The sequence below is a fragment of the Eleutherodactylus coqui genome, chromosome 8 (assembly GCF_035609145.1).
Source record: "Eleutherodactylus coqui strain aEleCoq1 chromosome 8, aEleCoq1.hap1, whole genome shotgun sequence".
NCBI lineage: Eukaryota > Metazoa > Chordata > Amphibia > Anura > Eleutherodactylidae > Eleutherodactylus > Eleutherodactylus coqui.
This window is the reverse complement of record NC_089844.1, coordinates 168,796,996-168,822,615: the sequence shown is the minus strand read 5'-3', so window position 1 is coordinate 168,822,615 and position 25,620 is coordinate 168,796,996. Positions and strand designations below refer to the sequence as shown.

Here is a 25,620-nt window from a genome sequence, read left to right as displayed (position 1 = left end):
ATAGTGTACGGCTTATAGCGTCCTATATACAGATCCCTCCATCTCCTCTGTATAGTGTATACCTTATAGTGTCCTATATACAGATCCCTCCATCTCCTCTGTATAGTGTATACCTTATAGTGTGCTATATACAGATCCCTCCATCTCCTCTGTAGAGTGTATACCTTATAGTGTCCTATATACAGATCCCTCCATCTCCCCTGTATAGTGTATACCTTATAGTGTCCTATATACAGATCCCTCCATCTCCTCTGTATAGTGTATAGCTTATAGTGTCCTATATACAGATCCCTCCATCTCCTCTGTATAGTGTATGGCTTATAGTGTCCTATATACAGATCCTTCCATCTCCTCTGTATAGTGTATACCTTATAGTGTCCTATATACAGATCCCTCCATCTCCTCTGTATAGTGTACGGCTTATAGTGTCCTATATACAGATCCCTCCATCTCCTCTGTATAGTGTACAGCTTATAGTGTCCTATATACAGATCCCTCCATCTCCCCTGTATAGTGTATACCTTATAGTGTCCTATATAGAGATCCTTCCATCTCCTCTGTATAGTGTATACCTTATAGTGTCCTATATACAGATCCCTCCATCTCCTCTGTATAGTGTATAGCTTATAGTGTCCTATATACAGATCCTTCCATCTCCTCTGTATAGTGTATACCTTATAGTGTCCTATATACAGATCCCTCCATCTCCTCTGTATAGTGTATGGCTTATAGTGTCCTATATACAGATCCCTCCATCACCTCTGTATAGTGTATACCTTATAGTGTCCTATATACAGATCCCTCCATCTCCTCTGTATAGTGTACAGCTTATAGTGTCCTATATACAGATCCCTCCATCTCCTCTGTATAGTGTACGGCTTATAGTATCCTATATACAGATCCTTCCCTCTCCTCTGTATAGTGTATACCTTATAGTGTCCTATATACAGATCCCTCCATCTCCTCTGTATAGTGTAGGGCTTATAGTGTCCTATATACAGATCCCTCCATCTCCTCTGTATAGTGTACGGCTTATAGTGTCCTATATACAGATCCCTCCATCTCCTCTGTATAGTGTATACCTTATAGTGTCCTATATACAGATCCCTCCATCTCCTCTGTATAGTATACGGCTTATAGTGTCCTATATACAGATCTCTCCGTCTCCTCTGTATACTGTATACCTTATAGTGTCCTATATACAGATCCTTCCATCTCCTCTGTATAGTGTATACCTTATAGTGTCCTATATACAGATCCTTCCATCTCCTCTGTATAGTATACGGCTTATAGTGTCCTATATACAGATCTCTCCGTCTCCTCTGTATAGTGTATACCTTATAGTGTTCTATATACAGATCCTTCCATCTCCTCTGTATAGTGTATACCTTATAGTGTCCTATATACAGATCCCTCCATCTCCTCTGTATAGTGTATACCTTATAGTGTCCTATATACAGATCCCTCCATCTCCTCTGTATAGTGTATACCTTATAGTATCCTATATACAGATCCTTCCATCTCCTCTGTATAGTGTATACCTTATAGTGTCCTATATACAGATCCCTCCATCTCCTCTGTATAGTGTATACCTTATAGTGTCCTATATACAGATCCTTCCATCTCCTCTGTATAGTGTATACCTTATAGTGTCCTATATACAGATCCTTCCATCCTCTCTGTATAGTGTATACCTTATAGTGTCCTATATACAGATCCCTCCATCTCCTCTGTATAGTGTATACCTTATATCATCCTATATACAGATCCCTCCATCTCCTCTGTATAGTGTATACCTTATAGTGTCCTATATACAGATCCTTCCATCTCCTCTGTATAGTGTATACCTTATAGTGTCCTATATACAGATCCCTCCATCTCCTCTGTATAGTGTAGGGCTTATAGTATCCTATATACAGATCCCTCCATCTCCCCTGTATAGTGTACGGCTTATAGTGTCCTATATACAGATCCCTCCATCTCCTCTGTATAGTGTACAGTTTATAGTGTCCTATATACAGATCCCTCCATCTCCTCTGTATAGTGTATACCTTATAGTGTCCTATATACAGATCCCTCCATCTCCTCTGTATAGTGTATACCTTATAGTGTCCTATATACAGATCCCTCCATCTCCTCTGTATAGTGTATACCTTATAGTGTCCTATATACAGATCCCTCCATCTCCTCTGTATAGTGTATACCTTATAGTGTCCTATATACAGATCCTTCCATCCTCTCTGTATAGTGTATACCTTATAGTGTCCTATATACAGATCCCTCCATCTCCTCTGTATAGTGTATACCTTATATCATCCTATATACAGATCCCTCCATCTCCTCTGTATAGTGTATACCTTATAGTGTCCTATATACAGATCCTTCCATCTCCTCTGTATAGTGTATACCTTATAGTGTCCTATATACAGATCCCTCCATCTCCTCTGTATAGTGTACGGCTTATAGTGTCCTATATGCAGATCCCTCCATCTCCTCTGTATAGTGTATACCTCATAGTGTCCTATATACAGATCCTTCCATCTCCTCTGTATAGTGTATACCTTATAGTATCCTATATACAGATCCCTCCATCTCCTCTGTATAGTGTATACCTTATAGTGTCCTATATACAGATCCCTCCATCTCCTCTGTATAGTGTACGGCTTATAGCGTCCTATATACAGATCCCTCCATCTCCTCTGTATAGTGTACGGCTTATAGTGTCCTATATACAGATCCCTCCATCTCCTCTGTATAGTGTACGGCTTATAGTGTCCTATATACAGATCCTTCCATCTCCTCTGTATAGTGTATACCTTATAGTGTCCTATATACAGATCCCTCCATCTCCTCTGTATAGTGTATACCTTATAGTGTCCTATATACAGATCCCTCCATCTCCTCTGTATAGTGTATACCTTATAGTGTCCTATATACAGGTCCCTCCATCTCCTCTGTATAGTGTATACCTTATAGTGTCCTATATACAGATCCCTCCATCTCCTCTGTATAGTGTACGGCTTATAGTGTCCTATATACAGATCCTTCCATCCCCTCTGTATAGTGTATACCTTATAGTGTCCTATATACAGATCCTTCCATCCCCTCTGTATAGTGTATACCTTATAGTGTCCTATATACAGATCCTTCCATCCCCTCTGTATAGTGTATACCTTATAGTGTCCTATATACAGATCCTTCCATCTCCTCTGTATAGTGTATGGCTTATAGTTTCCTATATACAGATCCCTCCATCTCCTCTGTATAGTGTATACCTTATAGTGTCCTATATACAGATCCCTCCATCTCCTCTGTATAGTGTATACCTTATAGTGTCCTATATACAGATCCCTCCATCTCCTCTGCATAGTGTATGGCTTATAGTGTCCTATATACAGATCCTTCCATCTCCCCTGTATAGTGTATACCTTATAGTGTCCTATATACAGATCCCTACATCTCCTCTGTATAGTGTATACCTTATAGTGTCCTATATACAGATCCCTCTATCTCCTCTGTATACTGTATACCTTATAGTGTCCTATATACAGATCCCTCCATCTCCTCTGTATAGTGTATACCTTATAGTGTCCTATATACAGATCCTTCTATCTCCTCTGTATAGTGTATACCTTATAGTGTCCTATATACAGATCCCTACATCTCCTCTGTATAGTGTATGGCTTATAGTATCCTATATACAGATCCTTCCATCTCCTCTGTATAGTGTATACCTTATAGTGTCCTATATACAGATCCTTCCATCTCCTCTGTATAGTGTATACCTTATAGTGTCCTATATACAGATCCCTCCATCTCCTCTGTATAGTGTATACCTTATAGTGTCCTATATACAGATCCTTCCATCTCCTCTGTATAGTGTATACCTTATAGTGTCCTATATACAGATCCCTCCATCTCCTCTGTATAGTGTATACCTTATAGTGTCCTATATACAGATCCTTCCATCTCCTCTGTATAGTGTATACCTTATAGTGTCCTATATACAGATCCTTCCATCTCCTCTGTATAGTGTATACCTTATAGTGTCCTATATACAGATCCCTCCATCTCCTCTGTATAGTGTATACCTTATAGTGTCCTATATACAGATCCTTCCATCTCCTCTGTATAGTGTACGGCTTATAGTGTCCTATATACAGATCCCTCCATCTCCTCTGTATAGTGTATACCTTATAGCGTCCTATATACAGATCCTTCCATCTCCTCTGTATAGTGTATACCTTATAGTGTCCTATATACAGATCCCTCCATCTCCTCTGTATAGTGTATGGCTTATAGTGTCCTATATACAGATCCCTCCATCTCCTCTGTATAGTATATGGCTTATAGTATCCTATATACAGATCCTTCCATCTCCTCTGTATAGTGTATACCTTATAGTGTCCTATATACAGATCCCTCCATCTCCTCTGTATAGTGTATACCTTATAGTGTCCTATATACAGATCCTTCCATCTCCTCTGTATAGTGTATACCTTATAGTGTCCTATATACAGATCCCTCCATCTCCTCTGTATAGTGTATACCTTATAGTGTCCTATATACAGATCCCTCCATCTCCTCTGTATAGTGTATACCTTATAGTGTCCTATATACAGATCCCTCCATCTCCTCTGTATAGTGTACGGCTTATAGTGTCCTATATACAGATCCTTCCATCTCCTCTGTATAGTGTATACCTTATAGCGTCCTGTATACAGATCCCTCCATCTCCTCTGTATAGTGTATACCTTATAGTGTCCTATATACAGATCCCTCCATCTCCTCTGTATAGTGTATACCTTATAGTGTCCTATATACAGATCCTTCCATCTCCTCTGTATAGTGTATACCTTATAGTGTCCTATATACAGATCCTTCCATCTCCTCTGTATAGTGTATACCTTATAGTGTCCTATATACAGATCCCTCCATCTCCCTCTGTATAGTGTATACCTTATAGTGTCCTATATACAGATCCTTCCATCTCCTCTGTATAGTGTATACCTTATAGTGTCCTATATACAGATCCTTCCATCTCCTCTGTATAGTGTATACCTTATAGTGTCCTATATACAGATCCCTCCATCTCCTCTGTATAGTGTACGGCTTATAGTGTCCTATATACAGATCCCTCCATCTCCTCTCTATAGTGTATACCTTATAGTGTCCTATATACAGATCCCTCCATCTCCTCTGTATAGTGTACGGCTTATAGTGTCCTATATACAGATCCCTCCATCTCCTCTGTATAGTGTATACCTTATAGTGTCCTATATACAGATCCCTCCATCTCCTCTGTATAGTATATACCTTATAGTGTCCTATATACAGATCCCTCCATCTCCTCCGTATAGTGTATACCTTATAGTGTCCTATATACAGACCCTTCCATCTCCTCGGTATAGTGTATACCTTTTAGTGTCCTGTATACAGATCCCTCCATCTCCTCTGTATAGTTTATACCTTATAGTGTCCTATATACAGATCCCTCCATCTCCTCTGTATAGTGTATACCTTATAGTGTCCTATATACAGATCCCTCCATCTCCTCCGTATAGTGTACGGCTTATAGTGTCCTATATACAGATCCCTCCATCTCCTCTGTATAGTGTATACCTTATAGTGTCCTATATACAGATCTCTCCATCTCCTCTGTATAGTGTATACCTTATAGTGTCCTATATACAGATCCCTCCATCTCCTCTGTACAGTGTATACCTTATAGTGTCCTATATACAGATCCTTCCATCTCCTCTGTATAGTGTACGGCTTATAGTGTCCTATATACAGATCCCTCCATCTCCTCTGTATAGTGTATACCTTATAGTGTCCTATATACAGATCCTTCCATCTCCTCTGTATAGTGTATACCTTATAGTGTCCTATATACAGACCCCTCCATCTCCTCTGTATAGTGTACGGCTTATAGTGTCCTATATACAGATCCCTCCATCTCCTCTGTATACTGTATACCTTATAGTGTCCTATATAGAGATCTTTCCATCTCCTCTGTATAGTATATACCTTATAGTGTCCTATATACAGATCCTTCCATCTCCTCTGTATAGTGTACGGCTTATAGTGTCCTATATACAGATCCTTCCATCTCCTCTGTATAGTGTATACCTTATAGTGTCCTATATACAGATCCCTCCATCTCCTCTGTATAGTGTATACCTTATAGTGTCCTATATACAGATCCTTCCATCTCCTCTGTATAGTGTACGGCTTATAGTGTCCTATATACAGATCCCTCCATCTCCTCTGTATAGTGTATACCTTATAGTGTCCTATATACAGATCCCTCCATCTCCTCTGTATAGTGTATATATGTACAGCTGGTATAAGTTATACATCTCCTGTATATAGTGATATGGAGCATGCTGGTATAACCTGGGTATCTCCTGTATATAATTAGATATGTACAGCTGGTAGAAGTTATACATCCCCTGTATATAGTGATATGAAGCATGCTGGTATAACCTGGGTATCTCCTGTATATAATTAGATATGTACAGCTGGTATAAGTTATACATCCCCTGTATATAGTGATATGAATCATGCTGGTATAACCTGGGTATCTCCTGTATATAACTATATATGTACAGCTGGTATAAGTTATACATCTCCTGTATATAGTGATATGGAGCATGCTGGTATAACCTGGGTATCTCCTGTATATAACTATATATGTACAGCTGGTATAAGTTATACATCTCCTGTATATAGTGATATGGAGCATGCTGGTATAACCTGGGTATCTCCTGTATATAATTATATATCAACAGCTGGTATAAGTTATACATTCCCTGTATATAGTGATATGGAGCACGCTGGTATAACCTGGGTATCTCCTGTATATAATTAGATATGTACAGCTGGTATAAGTTATACATCCCCTGTATATAGTGATATGGAGCATGCTAGTGTAACCTGGGTATCTCCTGTATATAATTATATATCAACAGCTGGTATAAGTTATACATCCCCTGTATATAGTGATATGGAGCATGCTGGTATAACCTGGGTATCTCCTGTATATAATTATATATGTACAGCTGGTATAAGTTATACATCCTGTATATAGTGATATGGAGCATGCTGGTATAACCTGGGTATCTCCTGTATTTAATTATATATTTACATCTTGTATAAGTAACACATGTCCTGTATATGCTGATACGGACCATGCTGATATACCCTGGCTATCTCCTGTATACAATTATGTATGTACAGCTGGTATAAGTTATACATCCCCTGTATATAGTGATATGGAGCATGCTGGTATAACCTGGGTATCTAGTATATATAATTATATATGTACAGATGGTATTAGTTATACTTCTCCTGTATATAGTCATATGGACCATGTTGGTATAACCTGGGTATCTCCTGTATATAATTATATATGTACAGCTGGTATAAGTTATACATCTCCTGTATATAGTCATATGGACCATGCTGGTATAACCTGGGTATCTCGTGTATATAATTAGATATGTACAGCTGGTATATGTTATACATCCTTTATATAGTGATATGGAGCATGCTGGTATAACCTGGGTATCTCCTGTATGTAACTATATGTGTACAGCTGGTATAAGTTATACATTCCCTGTATATAGTGATATGGAGCATGCTGGTATAACCTGGGTATGTCCTGTATATAATTACATATGTACAGCTGGTATAAGTTATACATCCCCTGTATATAGTGATATGGAGCATGCTGGTATAACCTTGGTATCTCCTGTATATAATTATATATGTACAGCTGGTATAAGTTATACATCTCCTGTATATAGTGATATGGAGCATGCTGATATAACCTGGGTATTTCCTGTATATGATTGCACATTTTACACACTATTAAGAGGTGATTCCAAAAGCTGCATTGGGTCTTAAAGAGCCCGCAGGTATGGTGTAAGTCCCCATGTGGTTTTGTGTGGTTCTTTATTAAATGGTTCTTTATTTGCTTTTATTGTGGATCAAAAATTCAACGAAAAACATAGAGACAGCCGAGGGGGCAAAAACTAATTCCAGGTAGTCCAGGAAGTGCGTCATGTTCGGAAAGCTTGTACCAAGAGACGAGATCATGTATGTGTCACGGTTTGGGTACAGGTAGAGGTGGTGCGGCCCGAGCTGGACTATTGGCCCCGGGCCCCTGAGCATCACACACATCTGTGCATATTTTACAGTATTTTTTCTAGTAACGGGGTTTTGAATTACCCCGCCTCTGGCAGGCGAGTGCTGTGATTAGATCGAGCACCAGCCAGTCAGAGCCAGCGCTCGATCCAACCAACCACAGCCATTCAGTGATGTCATTCACTGTATGGCTGTGGCTGATTGAGCATCGGCTCTGATTGGCTGGCTTTTGAGCCAATAACAGCACTTGCTTGCCGGAGGCGGGGTAATTCAAAACCCTGTTACCTGAAAGAAGAGAATCCTTGGTCAGGCTGACATGGCAACCTGCCGCAGTGTCGGAGACCAGTGCGAGGACCCGGACGCTGGTGCCTAGGTGATTTTTTTTTTTATTTCAAGTACTGCAGCTAGAGCTTATTTTCAGGGTAGGTCTTATTTTCGGGGAAAGACGGTATATTACAGTCACACTGTCCTACAGACAACTCCAGAATTTATGATCATTTATGTTTTGTGGGAAGTGATTGTTCTGTTTTGCCTACTTGTATTCCGCTGGTTATTACGTGTTAGTCGTAAAGAGGCGCCAACATCCCGTCACCGTGTTAATACTACAGATACAAAGAAAAGTAAGTGCACCCTGAAGAACTCCCTGGATATCTCCATTAATCACTAATACAATGTGGCCGGAGTGTATCTAAGGGCTTATGTATTATGTGTGCGATACGCAGTGAAGAGAATGCCGGGGTTTCAGCGGGTTGGGTCACATTTGCGTTCTTTAAGCACGCATTTCGGTCATGTAAAAAAAAACAAAAAAAACTATCACCTATTTTGGTGCATAATATACTCCAATTAGCCCATATTGCACTTAATTGGCCATTGAAATCTAAGGGAGCACGCTTGCGCATTTTTTTGCACGCACAAAAATACAATGAGATATGCAAGCGAAAACGCAACTCTCACCTCGCAGATATGCAGGGTAAATATGCTTACGCCCATGTAAGACCGGCCTAATGACTCCTTCACACTTGCGAGGAAATCATGCGTTTTTGAGCAATGTGAAAGTAAGTGAAAATGCCGAATTATCAAACCAATGATTTTTAATAGGTTCCTTCACATTTGCGATGTTTTCACTCATTAGATGTGGGGTGAAAAATAAAAATCTCGGTATGTTCTTTCTTTCAGCATTTTTTCAGCTTTTTTTATCTCCCATGTTGCCCTATGGAGCCTCCTTTTTATCGAACTTGCGATTTTCGTGTGATGCATTTTTAACATTAGAACGTCCTACTGACATTCCACTAAAAAAACAAAACACTGCAAAATCGCACAAAAAAACATGCGAAAAAAAGTCTCAAGAGGCAGCTATCTTTTTGTGTGAAAAAGCAGCGCTGGCGCTCAAAAATTGCCGGAAAAAGGTTGCGATTTGGTCGCGATTTTCTGCACTCGCCATTGTGAAGGGGCCCTAAGTCATAATTATAGACAAACACACCAATAACACATAGTGAGTTGCACAACATTGAGGAGGAAATTTGGACCATTCTGCCCTACAAATTTACTTCAAGTTATTAGTATTTCTGGGGTGCCTTGTATGCACAGTCATTTTCAGATCACAACTTTTCTGTAGCGTTAAGGTCAGGACTCTGACTTGGCCATTCCAGGACACAAATCTTTTCCACCAAACTTTACTTAATTACTTCTGTGCTTTGGTTCATTGTCTAGGTACATCTCCCAGCATCTCTTCAGCTTGAGGTCATGGACGGCCACCCCTACATCATCCTGTAAGATGTTCTGATGTACTTCAGAATTCATTGTTCCTTCTACAATCACAAGGCTTCCCAGACCTGAGGATCAAACTAGCCCCAAACCAGGATGCCCCCTTCACCACAGCCACAAACCATGATGTCCCTCCATCACAGCCACAAGCTATGATGTCCCTTTCACCATACCTCCAAACCATGATGTTCCTCCACCACAGCAACAAACCATGATGTCCCTCCACCACAGTCACAGACCATGATGTTCCTTCCACCATAGCCCCAAACCATGACGTCCCTCCACCATAGCCCCAAACTATGATGTCCCTCCACCGTAGCCCCAAATTATGATGTCCCTCCACCACAGCCACAAACCATGATGTCCCTCCACCACAGCCACAAACCATGATGTCCCTCCACCACAGCCACAAACTATGGTGTCCCTCCACCACAGCCACAAACCATGATGTCTCTCCACCACAGCCACAAACCATGATGTCCTCTTCACCATAGCCCCAAACCATGATGTCCCTCCACGATAGCCCCAAACCATGACGTCCCTTCACCATAGCCCCAAACCATGATGTCCCTCCACCATAGCCACAAACCATGATGTCCCTCCACCATAGTCACAAACCATGATGTCCCTCCACCATAGCCCCAAACCATGATGTCCCTCCACCGTAGCCACAAACCATGATGTCCCTCCAGCATAGCCACAAACCATGACGTCCCTTCACCATAGCCCCAAACCATGATGTCTCTCCACCATAGCCACAAACCATGATGTCCCTCCACCATAGCTCCAAACCATGATGTCCCTCCACCACAGCCACAAAGCCTGGTAGTCCATCCAATGGGCTTCACAGTTAGGATCCGGTTTTCATATAGGTGTGCAGTGGTCTTACACCTCCATGTTGTGCACTTGTGCTAAAAAAAACACTTTTGTCTCACCCATCCACAGAACATTTCCCAGAAGCATTGTGAAACATCCAGGTGGTCTTGGAATGCTTGAGAGGGACTGCAATATAATTTTTTGGACCATAGCTGATTCTTTTTTGGTGTTCTTTCATGATCACCGTTCTTGGTCTGTGCTGCTCGAAGGAACTTGGTGTAATTGTTCTCAGTAAGAGAAACCAAGTAATCTTGCAGATCTGATACCTTTTAATGGCTAACAAAAATACATGATGTTATAGCAAGCTTTCGGGTCTTCTATAGACCATTCCTCAGACTTTTCACACAAGCCGAATATTTCCGCTTTCTGCACCAGAAGTCGCATGCTCCATGCAGATAGTAATGCGGAATTGAGATGGTTTAAATCAGTCTGCAATTTCATATCCAAATTTACAGTTAGTCCTGCAGATTGTAATGCAGAATTCCACAGTAGTAAGTTCTGCTGCGTCCCGGAGGATATAGTCCACCCCGGTGAAAGGTTCCTAATAGTGGACACATGAACAGAGGTGTCTGCAGTCTGTAGATCTTCTGCTGTTCCACTTGGGTTCTTTCTCACCTTTCAGGACTCCCGTTGTGCTCTTGGAGTGATACAACAGGATGCTCCTACATCGACCCACGGCTCACACTAACCAGTCTTTCTGGGGAAGAACTGACTTGTCAGTAACCAGGCTTTGGGCTCTTTTATTGTTTCAGTCCTCACTGGATTGTGGGATAATCGTTCAGTGTAAATGCCCGCACGATCTCAATGACAAACGAAAATTTGTTTGTATCGCGCAGGCATAAAAATTAGATGATGATCGGCCTGTGTAATCAGGCAGTCGTTCATCCATGAAGGACTGCCTGTTCACTGAATGGAGGTGGGTGCTGGAAGGATCCCCCACTCGCTCCCCCTCCATTCACTGAGCGATAATTACTGCTTTGTGCAAGCACAGGAACAATTATAGCTGAGAGGGCTGTCGGTCACGTCTGCACCTGACGGTCGTCCTGTGGACAAAGGCTCTTTGTGTGTCTTTATTTAATGGGCAAAGCACCTGTGTACCGCAAACAGCCAATCTTATCTCCTTAATGCAAATGTCTTTTGCCACTCATCTCTTGGAGACATCAAAAAACAGGGGTTCACTTACTTTTCCTCCCTGCACTGTGGATGATGAATGATACACTGGTCTATATATTATTAGTTATATTGTGGCAGATTTACTATTAAAACTTTGCCAGTTTTTTGGTGCAAATTACATGCCGAGAACCACATTTATGATGTGTTTTAGACACTTTCGGCTTCATAGAAGGGGGTTGAGGCCTGAGTGCATCACAAATTGCACCAAAATCTGCCATAAACTAACCAGCTAGTAGTGCATATAAACGTAGACTAGAAAATCTAAAAATGCACCAGATTTAACATCCAGCATGAGTCAGTGGCCTAAGGGTTAGGCCGAATGCAGGCGACCGGGTCGGATTGCGAATGCGATCCTGTGCCCCTGCAGTGACCTCCGGCTTAACTGTCCGGCGTCTTCACTCTCCGCTGTGGATCTGCCGGCTGGCGCACAGCCACGCATGCGCAGGGCATGACGTGGCCGTGCGAGACTGTGATAGGCATGCTCTAAAATAGGACATGCCACGATTTCCAACCCGCTAGCGTAATATCGCAGTTGATTTCTGCTCGTGGGCATGGAAATGCATTTTTCAATGCATGTCCTATGGGCTGTTTGGCTGCAGGATCCGGAGCTCCGGCCCCACAGGGCACATATACCCGTGTGCATTAGGCCTTACTTTATATGGGGAATGGGAGTCATTCGCTCAAAATCGCTTGTTAAGCAATTTTTCGGCCTACAGTTGTGCCATATAAAGCCACCCTACGTTTGTGGTGTCAATTAGATGGAATTATTGAATCTGCCCCCATGTGCTTGTCTAGAACTGTGACTTTCATACAATCAGAGCTCATCTTATTAGTAATCAATATAGAAATCCACGTGATTGGAAACTGTTCACTTACTTTTTCCTGAAACTGTATTTCGTATATTGATAACCACTCTTCATTAACAGTTGACGGACCTTAAGGCCTCCTTCACACGAGCGGTTTTTCTTCACGCAATGCGTATTGCGTGAAAATAACGTGGCGACGAAGCATTGCCGCAGTCTAACTCCTTTCGGAATTAGCGTTTTGTCGTCCATCACGTGAATGGACTCTGCAGCAGCGGTCGGCAGGATGGCTTGTATTTCGCTTTAGTCTTCTGCAATGGACGCCGCAGCCCCTCCCTTTTTTATCAGCTCCCATAGCAATCTATGCCAGCTCCCTGCGATTGTCGTCAAAAGATAGGGCACGGCCAATATTGTGACATTGCAAAGAAAAATAATCGCAGCTGTAAATCGCCAGCGACTTTTAGGCCTCATGTCCACGGGGAAAAGAAGAATTAAAATCCGCAGCGGATTTTAACTCTTCTCCCACCCGCGGATCCACACCCCATAGGGATGCATTGACCACCCGCGGGTAGATAAATACCCACGGATGGTCAATAAAAGTGAATTTAAAAAAAATGGAGCATGAAAAAAAACGTGACATGCTCCATTTTCGTGCGGGTCTCCCGCAGGCTTCTATTGAAGCCTATGGAGGGCGTCCGGATCCGCGGGAGACCTAAAATAAAAATAACTTACCCGCAACGGACCAGGCAGCTCTTCTCTTCTTCCCGGCCGGATCTTCTTCCTTCGGCCCGGTGGATGTGCCAGGCGCATGCGCACGGCACGCCGCTGACGTGCCGAGCAGATCCGCCGGCCGAAGAAAGAAGATCCAGCCGTGAAGAAGAGAAGACCTGCCCGGTCCGCTGCGGGTAAGTTTATTCTTATTTTCAGCGCTCATGTCCGTGGGGCAGGCGGGACCCGCTACGGATTCTCCATGGAGAATCCGTAGCGGGCCTGATTTTCCCCGTGGACATGAGGCCTTAGCCGTAAGAAATAACCGCCGATGTAAATGAATGCATTGGAATCCAATGTTTATGGGGTGATTTTCGGGCGATGTTTTCCGAATAAGGCCATCCGATGAGTGAAGTGAATGGATCAGGTCTGTAGAGCTGTATCACACATGATGGGATCAGATACAGCAGATCTTGGTATTAGAAAACATGACAAAGGAAAATAACTAAAAAACAGGAAATTGCCCAAAAGAGCATAATTTACCAACTCAAAAATAATCAACATACAATAATCAAAGGCGAAAAGGAGGATCTACAAAATATTACAGAATAACCTAGAGGAAAGAAAGCTAGTCTGGCCTCATAACTATTCACACATATCCCATGTATGGCCGCCTGCAGACGGCTGGGTCGAATCCGGCAGCGAGAATTCTCGCCGCAGGTCCCAACCAGAGGGCCTGCAGAGAGCAGCGCATACTCACCCGCGCCCCCGGCTCCTTCATGCGCAGACCAGAGCCGGCACAGAAATAGAACGTGCTGCGGTTTGTTTGCCGCGCGAGATTTCGCACGGACAAACCGCAGCCGTCTGCCTAGGATTGCGTTTGCTAACACAATCCTATGGCAGCTTCCAAGGGTGGAAATTCCGCGGGAAATCCCGCCGCGGAATTTCCGCCCGTCTGCAGGCGGCTATACCACATAAATTATACAGAATATGCCTGGAAAATATAGATTTCAAAAACAAAATAAAGTAAATCATATCCAATAATTCCGTGCCCGCCACTCCACTGACTTACATGGGCCCCCTGCACACAGGCGGAAATTCCACGGCAGGATTTCTGCCCTTGCCCGCTGCCATAGCATTGCATGCATGCACGCAATCCAATGTACACAGCCGCGATTTATCCACATAAAAACACACGTGGAAAACAAATCGCGGCATGTTCTATTTCTGTGCGGGTCTCGCAGAGGCCCCCACAGAAATATCAGTAGAGACCCGCTGGCTCCACTTTGCGCATGCGCCGGCTGGCACATCAAAGAGAAGAGGAGACACCGAGAGCGGGTGAGCCGCAGGTCTCTGCAGGGGCACGGGTCCGCATCCCGCTGTGAGAATCCTCGCAGCGGGATCCGACCCCTCCGTCTGCAGGCACCCTTACCCGCATACTGCAAGTTACTGGGAAAAGAAGCAAAAATCCCACATTAGTAACACAACACCCTACACCCATCCCGGGTCCACTGCCCACACCTACCAGACCGATTTACAAAATACACAAATATAGTGAAATACAAAGTGCTTTTTTATTCTTTCCTTGCTTACCCCCAACCACCACCCCGTAACACATAATAAGATAATACCATCTACAAGAACCCATAATATACATAGTGTATACAAGACATAATACATGACCTCCATAACACCAATACCCCACAGCCTAAATACAAAAACACAGCCCATAACTATGTGGGCCTTCGGCTCTCCAGCCATGGTTTGGGTTCTATAAGCCTTTTATTCAACTTTTAACCTAAAAACAAAGCAAAAACCTAGGGTGAAGGATGCCAGCCCCCCAGCAGGAAAGAGTTCTCCAAATTGAGGAATCCCAAAGCAAAGACCCCTCCAAAGAAAGGCCGCTCAAAGCCTATCCAACCTCTCAGACTCCAGAGAACGCACCTTCACAGGTCACCGAGAATGTTCCTACTTACCACATCCTCTAAGAGGATTTTATGTTGCGTCGATACTAAACACCGTCCGTTCCACGTGTAATACCAAACCACTAGACTTACTAAAAATACAGTGCAGCCGTCCCGACCACCCGGATCTCTGAATTGCCATAACACCACTTGGCATAGGTAAGGTCAACCAACTGATGGAAGCCCCAACCCTCTTGTACACCCCTATATTAAAGGGACAATGAAGCGGGAAGTGGTCCCGGCTCTCCAGAGTGTTGGCACATTAAAGGGAGCAGCTAGGTTTTGATCAAGCAGACCCTTCCTATTAGCATACCAACCACGACCCTTTCTATTGATCTACTTTTTAGTGGTATTCCTCAATCTGTCTTCCCAGTTTTTCTCAGGATAATTCCCTTAGACAAAGTCAATGCCCAAAATCTTTGTGGAATCCTGGGGTTCTGGAAGATGAAAATCAGGATCCCCCCCTCCCATGCAGAGACTCTGACCCTTTTTCCGATTGATCTTTGACCCGGAGATCTCTGAGTAGCAGTCAGTTTTCGACATCACCCACCTCCCCTCCTCTCGGGAGAATAAAAAGATAGTAACATTATCAGCCTATGTCACTCTAGGTCTAGGTCCATCCTCTAGGTCCATCCGTAACCCCATCAATGTTCACCTATCCACCCTTCTGAGGAAGGGATCAACAGTGAACACCTAAAGCAAGGGGCTCAGAAGGCATCTCTGGTGGACATAAGACCCGACCCCAATAGCATGGCCAACCCAACCGTTCACAGGTTGGAAACTCTCAGCCCCTAAATACAAAGTTTCTAACCAATTTAAACCCCCACCGGCAGACTGTATCTTTAAAGGACAGACCAAGCATGCTCATGATATACTCCATCAAACACTTTCACCTGATTAAGGGAAAGTAAAAGCCCCTTCCAAAGACCTGCACTGCCCTGCTCCACTGCCTCTAGGACACTAAGCACAGCACTAGACATGCTTCGGCTGGGAACAGAGCAGTGCTGAGCCCCACATACGAGCTGGGGTGCAAATTTCATCCATCTACTGAATATTGAGGAGCGTTATGGGACGCCAATTCTCAATACAGATCGGATCTTTACGCTTTAACAGAATAATTAGGACCTCAGTCATGAGGGGAACCAAAACCTCCTCAAAAGCCTTTATAAAACTCGGATGTTCAGCCATCTGGACCTGGCGACTTTTTGGACCTCGGCCCATCAATCGCCAGTCTAACTTCCTCTTCTGTTTTTTCTTCCATCAAAATGTCAAGAGTTCAGGAAACCTGAGATTCTGTCCCAAGTAAGTTCCCACTTACCCAAAAGATGTGGGTAGAAGGATCTGCTGACCTCCAGGATCCCTGATCTGGACCTTTACAGGGACCTGTCTAAGCAGGACATATTCACGACTCCCTGTACAGTTCTTGTAGGGGTCGGGCGAGCGTTACGTCCCCAAAAAACAAATATGTGTGTCTATCATACGGACCTCTCTTGAGCAAGGACTTCACACTGGAGACCTCCTCATGGCTACCTGCAGTCAAGACCAAATGCTTTGCATATGGCCGACAAATCCGTCAGCCTCGTCTCTTGCAAAAATAAAATGTCAGCTTCAACTCAAATCAAAGAATGAAAACCAAGGCGCATCTGACGTAAGAGGTTAATGTTGCCAGCATTAAGACCACCCATACGTCTTCTAATGGCGGCCATCAAGGGGCTTTATTGTAATGTACCGTCTTTTGATGGTGGCTGTATCAGAAACCTGACTCGGGTCTGGCGGATGACAGCCTGGCATGTGCTCTAGCAGCGGGGACCGAGGAAACCACAGATCCCTACTGTTTAACCCAAACGTGTCAAATAGAAGGCCTGCAGCCGAATTCGGCCAACCGCCACATTTTATGTGGCCCACCGGCCATGCAACAACCAAATAGGCAGTCCACTCACACAGCGTGCAGTTTTGGTACAGCGGCGGTGCAGAGTCTGTGATCGCTGTCGTCTACCCTGATGTGTCTGTGTGTTCCGTCCTGTATGCCACGCGGATGCCAAGGGAAGAGGCCAGCAGTTTCAGGCTCAGCAGCGGATGGGTGAGTGGAATGTCTGTAGGAATGCTGCTCAGCCAGGGGCCAATTACTATTGAGGCTGATGTGTGGTGACTAATACTACTAGGGCCACTATGGGGTCACTGTTACTACTGGGGCCACAATTACTACTGGTACTACTGTGGCAGTCACTGTTACTAGAGGGGCCACTATGAGGGTCACTGTTACTACTGGAGTTACTAAGGAGGTCACTATTACTACTAGGGTCACTATGGGTGACACTTTTATTATTGGAGCCACTCTGATTACTGGAGTTGCTTACTACTGGGGCTACTATGGGGCCCACTATTATTACTGGGGTCACTATGGGGGCCACTATAGAAACCACTCTAATTACTGTGGTCACTTACTATTGGGGTCACTATAGAGGCCACTGTTATTACTGGGATCACTATGGGGGTCACTTATCAATGGGGCCACTATGGGGGTCACTATCACTACTGGGTCCACTATGGAGGTCATTGTTATTACTGGGGTCACTCTTATTACTAGAGTCACTACTGGGGCCACTATTATGACTGGGGTCACTATGAGTGTTACTACTGTGGCCGCTATGGGGTTACTATCACTACTGGGGGCACTATGGGGGTCCCTATCACTACTGGGGGCACTATGGGGGTCCCTATCACTACTGGGGGCACTATGGGGGGTCCCTATCACTACTGGGGGCACTATGGGGGTCCCTATCACTACTGGGGGCACTATGGGGGTCCCTATCACTACTGGGGGCACTATGGGGGGTCCCTATCACTACTGGGGTCACTATGGGGGTCATTTACTACTGGGGCCACTATGGGGACCCTATTACTACGGGGGTCACTATTACTATACTGTCTCACAATTACAATCTGCCCTTTGAAGGCACCCATAAGCCTGATGTGGCCCTCGGTGAAAATGAGTTTGCCACCCCTGGTGTAAAAAAAATGGCATATGTGGTATCGCTGCGTTCGTAATGACCCAGAGAAAAAAAGTTAGTACATTATTTATCCCGCACAGCGCTTTTCGTGAAAAATAACAAAAACCAGCAAAAATAGCTACTTTTGCCTCTCGATTGGGTTGGTCAGGCTTTCCACTGAGACTCCTCCTCTTTGTCCACCCCAGCCCCGCCTCCAGCTGGATGGGGCATATTTATTATTTCATCCTGCGGGCGAAGAGTTTCAGTTTTGACACAAGTGCCAAAATTGTGACTTTTCTGGCAATTACCCCGCGCCCCATCACTTTTCATAAAGTCCGGCTTTATGGCGCACAGTTGCACCGTGATCCGTCACTTTTACTGTAATCCATGCGAGGAACTGCCATAGATTGTACAGGATGGGCCACGGAAAACTAGCCCGGCACCGCACTCATAGGACCGCTGTCTACGGCCGCCCTCACACAGGCGTTGCGGTAAGCACTGCGATATAAATCTACTGAGCGCCGCAGCCGGCGGTTGGGTCATGCTGTCACCTCCGCAATCACCTGACTGGTAGCAGCGACGCTCAGTAGCGGTTGCCGGGTGAAGGCTGCTCCGTGCGCTGCAGATGGCGAGGTGAGAGGAGCGACGGGCCAAAACCAACTGCAGCCAATTTAGGATGCGGTCAAACGGGGAGCAAATCTCGCAGAATGATCGCTGCGGGACCGCACGGAAATACGCATTCACATAAGACAGACATGTATGACACATATGGAGGGGACCAGGATGGTGTTGTGGTACACTGCAGCCCGTATCAGCCAGGATAGGATTAGATACCCAGCAGCCAGTATCACCCATGATTGGATTAGATACCCAGCAGCCAGTATCACCCATGATTGGATTAGATACCCAGCAGCGTATCTCCGGGGAAGAGGTGTCTCCTGTCTTCCAGCAGATGCTGCCTTCTAGCTGCTCCGCGATGATCTGCAGTAATATACAGTCTCAGGGGTTCTCGTACCTCAAACCTCGTGAAAATTAGCTCCCCGCAAAACCTGCCTGCGCTGGCGGCTGACGACGGCTGACACTGGCAGCACCTGGATCCCGAGCTTCATATTTAGCTTAGTCAGAGGAGATATTGTGGGAAGCTAGAACTTGGAAATTCATCACTAATGACCTTTGTGGCAAACGCTAGAGCAGCAGACATGTCACTTCCCAGTAACTACAACCCCCATCATGGAGAGTACCTCCCACCCAAAATGTCCCGTCTGTATGCACAGAATCACTGGGAAGTCACGGGGCAGTGCTGGGAGCTGGGGGGGTGTTACTGGTTACATCGGACCGCAATGTCTATTCACTCTGTAAATAATTTCAGAACTCTGTACAATACTGGAAATAAGTACTACAACCCCCACAATGCAACACAGCGGACTACACTATGTGCAGACACTGAACCAGCAGAGATGTGTAGTGACAGGTGAAGACATCAACTTTAGAGATTATACCAGCAGTACATATATAATTATATACAGGAGATACCCAGGTTATACCAGCATGCTCCATATCACTATATACAGGGAGATATATAACTTATACCAGCTGTACATATCTAATTATATACAGGAGATACCCTGGTTATACCAGCATGCTCCATACCACTATATACAGGAGATGTATAACTTATACCAGCTGTACATATCTAATTATATACAGGAGATACCCAGGTTATACCAGCATGCTCCATATCACTATCTACAGGGGATGTATAACTTATACCAGATGTAGATATATAATTATATACAGGAGATACCCAGGTTATACCAGCATGGGACATACCACTATATACAGGGGATGTATAACTTATACCAGATGTAGATATATAATTATATACAGGAGATACCCAGGTTATACCAGCATGCTCCATATCACTATATACAGGAGATATATAACTTATACCAGCTGTACATATATAATTATAGACAGGAGATACCCAGGTTATACCAGCATGCTCCATATCACTATATACAGGAGATGTATAACTTATACCAGCTGTACATATATAATTACATACAGTAGATACCCAGGTTGTACCAGCATGCTCCATATCACTATATACAGGGAGATGTATAACTTATACCAGCTGTACATATATAATTATATAAGGAGATACCCAGGTTATACCAGCATGCTCCATATCACTATATACAGGAGATGTATAACTTATACCAGCTGTACATATATAAATATATACAGGAGATACCCAGGGTATACCAGCATGCTCTATATGACTATATACAGGAGATGTATAACTTATACCAGCTGTACATATATAATTATATACAGGAGATGTATAACTTATGCTAGAGGCACATATATAATTATATACAGGAGATACCCAGGTTATACCAGCATGGTCCATATCAATATATACAGGAGCTGTATAACCTATACCAGCTGCTCATATATAATTACATACAGTAGATACCCAGGTTATACCAGCATGACCCATATCACTATATACAGGAGATGTATAACTTATACCAGCTGTACATATATAATTATATACAGGAGATACCCAGGTTATACCAGCATGCTCCATATCACTATATACATTAGATGTATAACTTATACCAGCTGTACATATATAATTATATACAGGAGATACCCAGGATATACCACCATGGTCCATATCAATATATACAGGAGCTGTATAACCTATACCAGCTGCTCATATATAATTACATACAGTAGATACCCAGGTTATACCAGCATGACCCATATCACTATATACAGGAGATGTATAACTTATACCAGCTGTACATATATAATTATATACAGGAGATACCCAGGATATACCACCATGGTCCATATCAATATATACAGGAGCTGTATAACCTATACCAGCTGCTCATATATAATTGCATACAGTAGATACCCAGGTTATACCAGCATGACCCATATCACTATATACAGGAGATGTATAACTTATACCAGCTGTACATATATAATTATATACAGGAGATACCCAGGTTATACCAGCATGCTCCATATCACTATATACAGGAGATATATAACTTATACAAGCTGTACATATATAATTATATATAGGAGATACCCAGGTTATACCAGCAAGCTCCATATCACTATATACAGGAGATATATAACTTATATCAGCTGTACATATAAAATTATATACAGTATATACGCAGGTTATACCAGCATGTTCTATATTACTATATACAGGAGATGCATAACTTATACCAGCTGTGCATATATAATTATATACAGGAGATACCCAGGTTATACCAGCATGCTCCATATCAATATATACAAAATGTATAACATACCAGCTGTACATATATAATTATTTACAGATATGCCCAGGTTATAGCATCATGCTTCATACACAGGATGAATAACCTATACTAGCTCTACATATATAATTATATAGAAGTGATACCCAGGTCATACCAGCATGTTCTATATCACTTTATGCAGGATCTATAACCTATACCAGCTGTACATATATAATTATATAGAAGAGATGCCCAGGTTATACCAGCATGCTCCATATCACTATATACAGGAGATGTATAACTTATACCAGCTGTACATATATAGTTATATACAGGAGATACCCAGGTTAAATAAGCATGGTCCATATCACTATATACAAGATGTATAACATACCAGCTGTACATATATAATTATATAGAGGAGATGCCCAGGCTATACCAGCATGTTCTATATCACTGTATACAGGAGATGTATAACTTATATCAGCTGTACATATATAATTATATACAGGAGATACCCAGGTTATACCAGCATGCTCCATATCACTATATACAGGAGATGTATAACTTATACCAGCTGTATATATATAATTATATACAGGAGATACCCAGGTTATACCAGCATGGTCCATATCACTTTATACAGGAGATGTATAACTTATACCAGCTGTACATATATAACTATATACAGGAGATACCCAGGTTATACCAGCATGTTCTATATCACTATATACAGGGAGATGTATAACTTATACCAGCTGTACATATATAATTATATACAGACATGCCCAGGTCATACCCGCATACTCCATATCACTATATTTTGTGTGGTCCACAGAGCAGTGCATGCTGGGTAATGTAAGAGGTTCTGTGATGACTTCAGCCCACACCATCAATCAGGTTTATTGCGGTGTTAATGTGTGGAGCTTTTACCCTTTCATCTTTTCCACTTTAACTGGAAGATAAATGGCGCAGTGAATCAGCGCACTCAGACCTGTAGATTGTAGCGCTGTGCCCGTGCCCATGCCAGCCCCTCACCCCATCAGTTCCAGGGACCCCTGCTACTATAGGAGTACATTTGTGGATGCAGGAAGTCGGGTCATTATCAAAATATCTAAATCTCTTCCTTTGCTGGCACTTCCTCTGAGCTGCCCTCGGGGGGTCTTTAGACCCCTATGATGTTATGTGAAGGGATACACACTGCGGAGGGCAGTTACCAAGTTGGACAAACAGTCCCTTCTAGTTGCCTCTGGAGGCAATCCTTAAATTTATGTCTGCTATACATGACAGAATTGTATTTGCTTTTGTAGCAGCTGCTTGACACTGAGTGCACCATTATTATTCAATGCAGACAAGCTGATTTTCACTCCCAGCTTCTCCAGAGTTTGGCTTCCCATATCTTGCTGCCAGCCATCATCTTCCTCTTTTCTCTTCATCACTTGCCACCATTACCGTTTTTTTCCCCATAAGCTAGATCATTTTATAATAGGGTCGAGAATAAGTTGGCACTTCTGTCTGGTCAGGTTTGTCACATGATTTGGTCAAGAAGCAGGAAGAGGTCTATGGAACCGAAATAACAACCAGAGAAATGCTGACCCTAACACTAGCACTTGCTATGTCTCTTCCTAATCTCTTCATGACACTGACTCTCCACACAAGGCACCACTGTCCCTAAACAGCCTGAAATTATCCCTAGGGATGAGCCTGTCCAAAGCACTATCCCTGAGAACAGAAGGGCACAAGGATGCAGACAAGAAGCTAAAGACGCAAATGATGGAATAAAGATAGCTAAACAGCCAAGGGAAGATTAGACAAACTGCAGACTGGGCTAGAAAACCAAGGAGCAAACACACTGGATCAGATTGATTATGCCCTGTACAGCAGTTTTCTGATGTACAAAAGTCTTAATTTTGATGCATGTATCAGAATTGTGACTTTTTGAGCATTTACGATGGGCCCTGCAACTTTTTCCAAAAGGGGCTGGGACTATCATTGGGGGGCGTGGCTACGTGTGGCCCATCACTTTTAGCATAATGTATTCCAGAGACTGGGGTACTTTATGGCAGAAGCCCACTCCACCTCCACATGGTAGGTAGAGAAAGTTTCCTTTATTGACCCAAGAAACTTTCTCTATCTACCATCTGGTCGGAATATTGCCACAATACAACCGTATCTACATGAAGTATCTACAAAGGAGGGTTCTGTGGTACTCCCCTGCTTCACAGTAAGTGTCGGCTATTTCTTGGAGATAGCTATTATACATTCTGTAATACCAGCATGTAGCTGTCCTATTAGCGCAGGATCTTTTATAACTATCTGCCATTTCTCATTTATGTATCGGGGGTCATCCTCTTTGAGAGGTCCCCCGTAATCCCTGCAGCTCCCCTCTGATACAGTGGATGGCTCCTACATAGGAACCAGCAGACTGTGACCCATCCATAGGACCACAGGTGAGGCACCTGGAGACCCCATTGGGTCCAGGTGTCCCCACCAGGTGAGCCTGAACTTCCTACACGCTGAGGCGCTATCCCACACTTCATTAGGTGTGACATGCCACTTTTAAAAAGTCACAAACTTTGTCAGAATCTCACTCCTTTATGTGGGTGGTGCACAAAGTGCCTTTACATCCCTAGACATAATCAAAGATGAGACAAATGTATCAACATTGTGCTGCATTGGATAAATGTGTCGCATTTTAAACCTGAGAAGGGAACATAACTATGGCAAAAAAAGGGACATCCTGATGATTAATGCCTCCTAGAGGTAATAGAGGAGGAATACTGAATAGAATCTGTTTGTCACAGCCATCAGCAGCACCACACTGCAGAAACCAAAACTATCTATAGAGAAGCGAACCAACCAGACACTCCTCTCTATAATGAGAGAAAGCAGGAGATGATGCAGCAGGAAAGAACTATTTCCCCTGCTGATTGTAGCAAGTATATCTTTAAAGGGGTCAGAGCTGTATTTTTCTGATACAGCCCTCCAAGCCCCTTGCATAGTCAAAAGTCACATGCTAAAATTCTATGCGCCTGCAGTCACCACAAGGGGGAGCTTACTGCATACTTATATTAACATTTAACTCAATACTAATGCAGTGAACTCCCCGTAGTGGTGAATTTATATATCTGTATAGAGAGAGCGCCTCCTAGTGACGGCTTTTTAATCTGCATCCTGTCAGCTTCCTCTAGTGGTGGCAGTATATATCCATATAGAGGAAGCTAACTCTAGCACTGACTGCATAAATCTGTTTGTAGTGAGCCCCTCCTACTGGTGACTGTATAAATCTATATGCAGTGAGCTCCCCCCAGTGGTGGCTGTATATATCGGTATATGGTGAGCTTCCCCTAGTGATGGATGTATAAATCTGTGTATAGGGATTACCTCCTAGTGGTGGCTGTATATATCTGTATACAGGGAGCTCCCCCCAGATGTGGCTGTATTTATCTGCATGTAGTGAACTCTCTTATGGTGTCTGTATATATCTGTATATAGTGAGCTCCCTCTAGTGGTGGATGCTGCTAGCTGAATGTTATCAGGTATCTATTCTTCTGCGTGGATGATTATTTTTAGTAGATTGTTTTATTATGTGGGGATGATAACACTTTTGTTGATGACCGGAGTTACCCTTCCTGTTTTTAAGCAAGATCAATATAAACTGCATAGTATAGGGGGCGCTCTTGCCATCACAATTTTTACACCTTGTGTGACTATACTTTACACTGAATTTTGTGACTACCTCTACATGTGTGCGCTGTCAGTAGCGGAAATTCCCCTCTGTGATCTGTTGTATCTATATCACATTGCAGCTGTATACTGTTTGTATACTGGGGTGGACTGATGGGGGTCTGGTCCATGGCTAGGGTTAGTGATGTCATCACACAGTCCTCTAGTACTGGAC

General features: G+C 43.3%; 1 protein-coding gene across 1 annotated transcript in view; it reads left to right on the top strand.

Moving 5' to 3' along the window:
• Positions 1-25,620, top strand: part of TLCD3B (TLC domain containing 3B) — a 44,237-nt gene that overhangs the window by 5,752 nt on the left and 12,865 nt on the right. The gene's annotated exons all lie outside the window — the stretch shown is intronic.